The sequence below is a fragment of the Ailuropoda melanoleuca genome, chromosome 5, assembly GCF_002007445.2.
Source record: "Ailuropoda melanoleuca isolate Jingjing chromosome 5, ASM200744v2, whole genome shotgun sequence".
Taxonomy (NCBI): Eukaryota; Metazoa; Chordata; class Mammalia; order Carnivora; family Ursidae; genus Ailuropoda; species Ailuropoda melanoleuca.
Genome location: NC_048222.1, coordinates 55,038,467 through 55,046,703, shown reverse-complemented (window position 1 = coordinate 55,046,703; position 8,237 = coordinate 55,038,467).

The following is an 8,237-nucleotide window of genomic DNA, read 5'->3' as shown; positions in this document are numbered from 1 at the left end:
CTGTCAGGTTTGGTACTGAGCTTCCTCATAACAAGAATAAAAGAAAGCAGAGATTAGAGTTAAGATAATAGAAAAAAGATAACAATAGATAAAAGGTAATAATTGTTATCATTTGAAGAAGTGTCTTATTCATTATTCTGTCTCCTAAACACCTGGCTTAGGGCTTCATGCATAGTATGTGCTCAAAAGTATTTAAGACATAAGCTAATAAAATAAAATCACCATTAAGTGCTGGCTAATACACCTGAGTCTTTACTACGCGCAGGCCGGCAAATTCTAATCTGTGCAAGTGAACGACCTCAATAGGTGGGCACTGTGGTTCCCTTCATTTCCTTTCCCCCCCAAATTTCTTTTTTTTTTTTTCCACCCTTCCTTTTCAGATGTGGAAGCCAAATGTCCAGAGTGACTCCCCAAGGTCACAGCTCTTCTATGGTCTGGTGATGATTTAAAATCAAGTGCCCTGTCTGGAGCCAGGCAGCGTAAGCCCTAAGGAATCTGAAATGATAGAACAAACGAACATTTATGAATATTTTAATTTTACTAGACAGTAAAACCAATCATACTGGCTTTTTACTGCTGGTCCCTGGCTGGGAGCCCGATTTGGTGAGAGACCCTGCTAGAAACCAAGGCAGGCCGCCCTCCCCTCTGTGGGAAGCTGCCATACTTCAAAGCTGACAAACCTTTTCCATGTCTGACCCCTGCTGGCAGATGTGAGGATCATAGGGCATTCCCCCAGCCTGCTGAGGGAGGTCTTCAATGAGAGTGAGGCCCTGGGCCTTCTGCGTGGCCCTCCGGCCGCAGGTTTGCAAAGTAGGGGGTGTACTTCCCAAACCTCAAACTGGCATCTGTGTTCTGACAAATGGAAGTGTCTTAGGATAGGCTGTTTAAAATTGGTTGCTGTCCTGGCAAGTCTAGTTGGCCTGGTCTCTTGATGCAGGGTAGAGGTGGCGTGGTGGAGCTAAAGGTCAGTTTTAAAAGTGTTAGAACAAGAGTCAGGAGGCCTGAGTTAGTCGCAGGAGGGCCCACCCACCCAAGTAGCAGGTGTCCTCTCTGGAGCTGTTCCTCATTTGCAAAATGAGGCATTATTTTATATGACTCGAAGGGGCCTTCGGTCCTAAACCCCAACCTTTAAACTAAGTTTATTTATTTATTTATTTATTTATTTATTTTAAGATTTTATTTATTTATTTGACAGAGAGAGAGACAGCCAGCGAGAGAGGGAACACAGCAGGGGGAGTGGGAGAGGAAGAAGCAGGATCCCAGCAGAGGAGCCTGATGCAGGGCTTGATCCCAGAGCGCCAGGATCACGCCCTGAGCCGAAGGCAGATGCTTAATGACTGAGCCACCCAGGCGCCCCTAAATTGTCTTTTAAAGAGCTCCCTCAGTTGAGTCTCCTTGGACATCACCTCCTCACCCTAAACTCCTCCCTCAAACCATGTTCCCCCTCTTGAGCCTGCTGACTTGCATCCCTCTGTGGCCGGCTAACTTGCTTCTCCCTAGATGCCCCACATTCCTTCCCACCCTAAGCCAGGCCTTGGCACCTTGTATGAGGTCTCTATGCTCACACTAACTGAAAATGGGAATCTCGCGGTTCAGAAAGTAAACTGGACTGTACTTCTTGGCATCTGGGCCAGCTTGTGTCCCATCCACTGGCAAGACAAAACTCAGAAGGTAGAAAGAGAGAAGCAGCTGAAACCAAGAGCTTATATGGGATTTTGCTGGGCGTTAAAGATGGAATCTGAGGTTAAAACAAACCTTTGCACAACGTGATAATTTACAAAGCATTCTGTGAGTCACAGAACAACTCTATGAGAAAGGCATTTCTGTCACGCACATATATATGAGGAAATTGAGCCCAGAGATCCACAAGGTCCACAGTCACTTAGCCAGCATGTGGCTGGGCTGCCCAGGGACAGGTCCACACCAAGCTCAGGACTTACCCCATCAGAAATATGAGAGTTCCAACCTGGTTATTCACTCCAGAAGAAGGCAGTGTCAGACAAGACAAGCCCTGTCACCCCTTCTTTCTAGTCTTCTCCTTCTGGAACAGTTCTGCACCCGGATTTCTTACATATGGCTAGATGTCGCTTACTCGAGCTCCTGGTACAGATCCTAGTCAAAGCTGGTACTGGCTTGTCCTGTATTGACCAGCCTGTACCTGTGTGTTGTATATTTGGACACTCTTACCTTCCCTAAACCCCAGTTTCCTTGACTGTAAGGTGGGGATAGTAATACCCAGCATAGAGGTATAGCGAAGAATAAAAACAGGATCCAGAAGCAGTGAAAGGGGCCAGAGCCCCCTGGGTCAGGTTGGATGGGACCTGGATGCATGGCTGCTGAGGCTTCAGCTATGCCAGGCATGGTGGGGGGCATCTAAAAGGGTCAGGGATATCAAGAGATGAAGCGATAGTGACTGCTGGCACTTTCCATTTGAGCAGATGGTTGAAATTCTGGGAAAATCTGGGGCCAAGGAAATCTAGAGAGACTAGTAAAGTTGTTGTGGTCCAGTGGTGGCTACCTTAGGAGGCCAGAGAGCCGTAAGAGAAATGTGGAGGCTGGAGTTCCCGTGGGGCAGGTCTGGGAGTTAGAACCAGCGGATGTGGCTATTCTATGAACATGACCTCATGTTCAACCCTGGTAGTATCTGGAGAAATAAGAGTTTCTGAAGGATTTTTGTTATTTACTTTGGAGCACACATGATATACACATTTATGCAACCCCAGAGAGAGTCTAAAGCAGAGCTTCTGTGGTGAAGGACAAATTATTTTTCTTGATTTTCAGCCCATCATGGACTGACAGCTAAAAAAATACAATAAAATAAAATACTAAAAAAAGAAACGAAAAAATGCCTAAACAAGTCCCTACTCTCGTCAGTGAGATGAGTCCTCTGATCATGTACTTGAATGACGTGGCTGCGTCATGTTGCTATAAAATTTCTAAATGCTGGCTTTCTATATCTGTGTTTATCTCACCATAAGCCCCAGTTTGTGAATTCTGGTTTTTGGATTCTCTGGAGGTGAAATCAACCTTCGTAATTACAATAGAGACAGTACTTTTCAACAAATGGACAGCTTCCACAAGGAGCCAAAAGGAAAACTCATAGCACGTAATTTGTCACCACCACATTTACCCAAAGACAGTCCCCTCACAGAGACCTTTGTGTGTGCCAATGGCCATGTGCTCTGATTCCTGTTGTCGTTTCTCAGCATCAGCAGAAGTATTGCTTTCCTACTTGAAACTTGAACATATTTACAATCCCAGATACCAAGAAGTAGAGGAATAAGACCCTGTACTACATTTTAATACAACTCTACCACACTTAGCGTAAAACTCCAAATCCTTGCTGTGGTATTGAGAAAAACACGTCCAGAAATGGGAAGAGGCAGGAGCTGGCTCTCCTGGGACAGGGCAGGACTGGACAGTGGCCAACTCTGTGCCTATCCTTTCTGGTTTTCTGGTTATTTTCAGCTTTGAATCTTAGTAACTGAATTTAATGTGTTTCTATTTTGATTTCAGCTACTAAGCTAATGAAACTTTGATTGAAAAATAAAAATTAGTTACACTAGTAATCTGGTTTCAAAATTATCTTCTTGTTAGGAAATACCCTGAAAATATTTAAGAAAATAGACAGTACTAAGCCCCTGAGGGAGATATAATTTACAGAAATGAGACTTTCTCAATAGACATTCGGAACTCCTATATTCAGTTTGGGGATCATACTGTTGTTCTAATGATGCTGTCACTGCTCAGAACACTTTTGGAATGACTTTTTTAGAGTTGTGTTCAGAGGACAATACCCTGGGTATTGACATACATTAATAAACTTTTTCTTTATAGTGTCTAATAACTTGAGATTTAGGGAAATAATTCAAATGGAATCTTCTAGAAACATAAGATAACAATAGAATTTTAGGGTCACCCTCAGGGTATGTCCATTCAGGTATAGATAAGAGAACCCGTGCAAAATTGTGTAGAACAAATAATTAGAAAAACATATAATTTTTCAAAATCTATTCGAGACCTCTGAGGATAACTGTGTTTTCAAATAATGTCATTTTTATTGTTTTATGCTTGGGCAGCACTGTAGTTTAGGGCGTAGCTTCCACATGTTTGTGTCTTGCAGATGGCCCAGAGATCTAGAAGTCCTAGCTCGCCTGCCAAGTCTGAGGTATACACTGCTTCCAAGGGCCCCGGGATTAATGTGTGTTAGTCGGCGCTGTTTTCTGTCATCGCTCCTCTCCCCCATCACACAACCTACTTTGGTCCTTCCATCTGCTTCCCTGTATGTAGCGTCTTCTAGGTTCTTCATCCCCTATCCTCCAGCGTCACTGAGCTAATTTCTCAACCATGGTCATTCCACATCTGCTGCCCTGAGGCAAACGTTCAGTCAGATAGGTAAACCAGAAAGCTGATGTTTGTGTTTGTTTTACTGGACCTCTGCAGACCGGGTACCAATGCCCATCAACAGATGAATGGATAAACAAGATGCGATATATCTGTGCAGTGAAGTATTATTCAGCCTTAAAAGGAAAGGAAACTCTGACACATGCTACAACATGGATGAACCTTGAGGACCTCATGCGAGGTGAAAGAAGCCAGCCACAATAGGACAAATACTGTAGGATGCCATTTATCTCAGGTACCTAGAATAGTCCAATGCATAGAAACAGAAAGTAGAATGATGGTTACCAGGCACTGTGGAGCAAAGGGAATGGGAAGTTATTGTAAAATGGATACAGAGTTTCAGTTTTGCAAGATGAAAGAGTCCTGGAGATGGATGTGGTGATGGTTGCATAACAACATGAATATACTTAATACCACTGAGCTGTACACTTAAAGATGATTCAGATGGTAAATTTTATGTTATGTGTATTTTATGATGATAGCAATTTTTTTAAAAAGGAAAAAGAAAAAAAAAGTAGATTTTCAGTTCGTGTCTCCCCCATCTGTGCATCTCATGACTATGTTTTTACTACAAGCTTGATGCCAGTCACTTAGAAACGCAGGATGACTTGAAAACTTCATGTGCCAATTCATTTCCTCCAATTTCCCCCATAATGAATAGAACCATAGTTCATGGTGAAAAGAAAAGCTACTTGAATATGGGCCAAGTAGACCGAGGCTGGCCCACATCCAGACCTTGGTGGAATGAAGTGATGAAGCCCTCAGCTGCATTCATCAATGGGAAAAGAAATGTTTCTTGCCATCTCTATGCCACTGTTCACAGCCAAGCTAAGGAGCAGTCTTTCTTTATGCTTCAGGAAGGCATGGCCAGAGCCAGGCTGGGGGCAGAGGGCAGGCACGTCCCTGCACTGGGAGGTGGCTTCGAAGGCTGAATGGAATTTAGACCTCATTCTTCGGTGGCAGTACCACTACAGGGGTGATGAACAGCCCTCCACGCTAGGCAGAGGGTAACCTGAGCCTTCTTGAAGGAACAGAGTTTTGTAAGCATGCACTGGACTGAAAATCGGGAGACTGAGCTGCTTCCTCGTCTTGCTGCCCAGGAGCTGTGAGGCCTTAGGCAGAGATCGTCACCTCTTGGCCTTCAGGGTTTATAGATGGTAGATTGCGTCTCCCCCAACAATGAGATCCCATGAATCTATGAAAACGGTAAAAATCATATAATGAATTTCTCCTGAAATCCTGAGATATGATTCATTCCTAAGAAAAGATGCAAGTGTTTCATCCTAATGAACTTAAGTCACTTGTATTTCCATAATCTATAATTGTAAGATCTTTTGAAAGAGGTGGTAGGTTAACTTTCTTCTTTTTTCTCTCCTTTTCTTTTCTTTTCTTTTCTCTTCTTTTTTCTTTTCTTTTCTTTTCTTTTCTTTTCTTTTCTTTTTTTCCTTTCCTTTCCTTTCCTTTCCTTTCTTTTCTTTTTTCTTTTTTCTTTTTATTTGTGATTAAAAGAGGGAAGCTTCTTATGGCCCCTTTGATTGCCCTTATGGCCCCTTTGAAATTATCTGAATTCATGTCATAAATAACAAGAATCTTTGAGAAGGTATCAGCACTGAGTGTCCATCTTCCTAAAGCAGAGTAAAAAGCAGATTGTTCCCTGAGAGCTGTTTCATTTCTTTTTTCTTTCTTTTTTTTAAATAAGATTTTGTTTATTTATTTGAGACAGAGCGAGGGAGCACAAGCAGGGGAGGAGGGGCAGAGAGAGAGGGAGAAGCAGGCTTTCTGCTGAGCAGGGAGCCCAATGTGGGGCTCAATCCCAGGAACCTGGGATCATGACCTGAGCGGAAGGTGGATGTTTAACTGACTGAGTCACCCAGGCGCCGTGTGAGACTGTTTCTCGATCTGCTCTTGTTAAGTGCTCCTAACCCAAGTGGCCTTACAGGGAACATGCTCCTAAAGGCTGCAGAGGGTGCCAAGCAGGATGTGTGTCATGTGAAAACATGAATAGCAACCTAGAAAATAAAAAATATCCTGACAGATTGTGAAGAATGGAATTTATGAGCTGAAGCAGCATTGGACTTCAAAAAAATTAAGATGATCTTATTTGGAGATAAGTGGATGCACCAGTTCTCTTGGAAATGTCCCTTCTCTGCTCATGTAGACCAAGTCACAGGTGGTCGATCAGCCACGGAGGCAAACCACACCAAGAAGAGCAGGGCAGCCAAAGTTCAACGTTAGCGGACTCCACAGTAGACATAAGTCATAATAGTCTTAAGTTATGATTGTTTAGTGATTAACAGTTTGTAAAAATGTCCTGCCGCTATCATTTGCTACTGGCCTCCTTTGAAGTAAGAATGGAAGGATGATCTTCTCTGTTCACTAGTGCTCAGCCTTTCCATGTAGTAGAAACAATACTGGACGAGGAGCCAGTGGCCATCTGTGCTCTTCCCCTGCCATCTATCTCTGCATCCATGAGCAAGCCACGAAGCTCTGGGCCTCAGTTTCTACACTGAGCAGAGTGGGGGTGGGGCAAGGGCTCAGCCAGATGGTCTTATAGGCCCTTTAGCTCTGAGAGTCTTTGAGGGTTTGATTTATTTGGGGGCAGAGTCTCAACTGTGAAGCGTAATACTGATGGTCATTTTGAGCGAAGAGGAGAGCTGGTTTGCTGATCAAAAGTTCAGGCAATCAGTCCTGAGAGCAAAAGGTTAAAAGGGCAGGGTGGTCTGGGATGAGGGAGAAGAGCCTTGATTTATAGAATTTTCCAATTTCCATGGTGTAAATACTCCCACTGAGGCCAATCTCAAGCTACCAACTTGGTGTTTACTGACTCACAAAACTCCTGACAGCTCAGCATTGACCTTTGTGAGCTGAAATGAGCCGGACCCAGCATACCCCTGCTCAAACCCAGCTTCTGACTGTGGCCCTTGTGGTCCAGCTTTGTCTGCTGTCTTAGTCTGTAAAATCTGCCATGAGAAAATACTGGGTGGCTTAAGCAACAGAAATGAATTTTCTCCCAGTTTTGGAGGCTAGCAGTCCCAGATCAAGGTCTCGCCAAGTTAGTCCCTGGTGAAGACATTCTTCCTGGCTTGTGGACGGCTGTCTTCTCACTGTGTCTGCATGTGCTTACAAGGCTCTCACTAATCCCAATGTGTTGGAGCCCCAAACCGATGGCTTCATTTAACTTAATTACTTCTGTAAAGGTTCTATCTCCAAATACAATCACAGTGAAGTTAGGGCTTCACTACATGAGTTTGGGTGGTGGGGGGGGGCATAGCATCTGCCTACCTCATCAACCCTGTTTCATGCTCCCTCTGATTACAACACTTCAGCCACACTGCCTGTAAACCCTCAAATACTCCAACCTTCATCCCACCCAAGGACCTTCTCACTAGCTATTCCTTCTATCTAGAGCTTTCTTTTCCAGATCTTGACCAGTTATTCTTTGTCAATCTGGTCTTAACGTCAGTATCTCAGAGAGGCCTCGCCTGACCATCTTAACGCTAAAATAGAGCCCCTTCCCCCATCATATCTCATAACTCAGTTTATTTCCTTCGCTCTTCTTACCATCATCTGAAATGATCTTGCTTATTGTCTGTCAACTTATTTATTTTCTGTTTCAGCATATAAGCTGCAAAGGAACAGGCACTTAGAACAGGCACTTAGAACATGCCATGTTTGTTGAAGAAAGAAATTAAGAATAGGGCAAGAATAAATTGTTTTTGTTGCAAGATAGAGGTGATAAACATTAGCGAAAAACTTCACTCTGGAGGTTTATAACATCAATTTCAGAGATTTTTTTTTTAAGTTGGCATAGTTTTATTTTGATGTGGAGACAA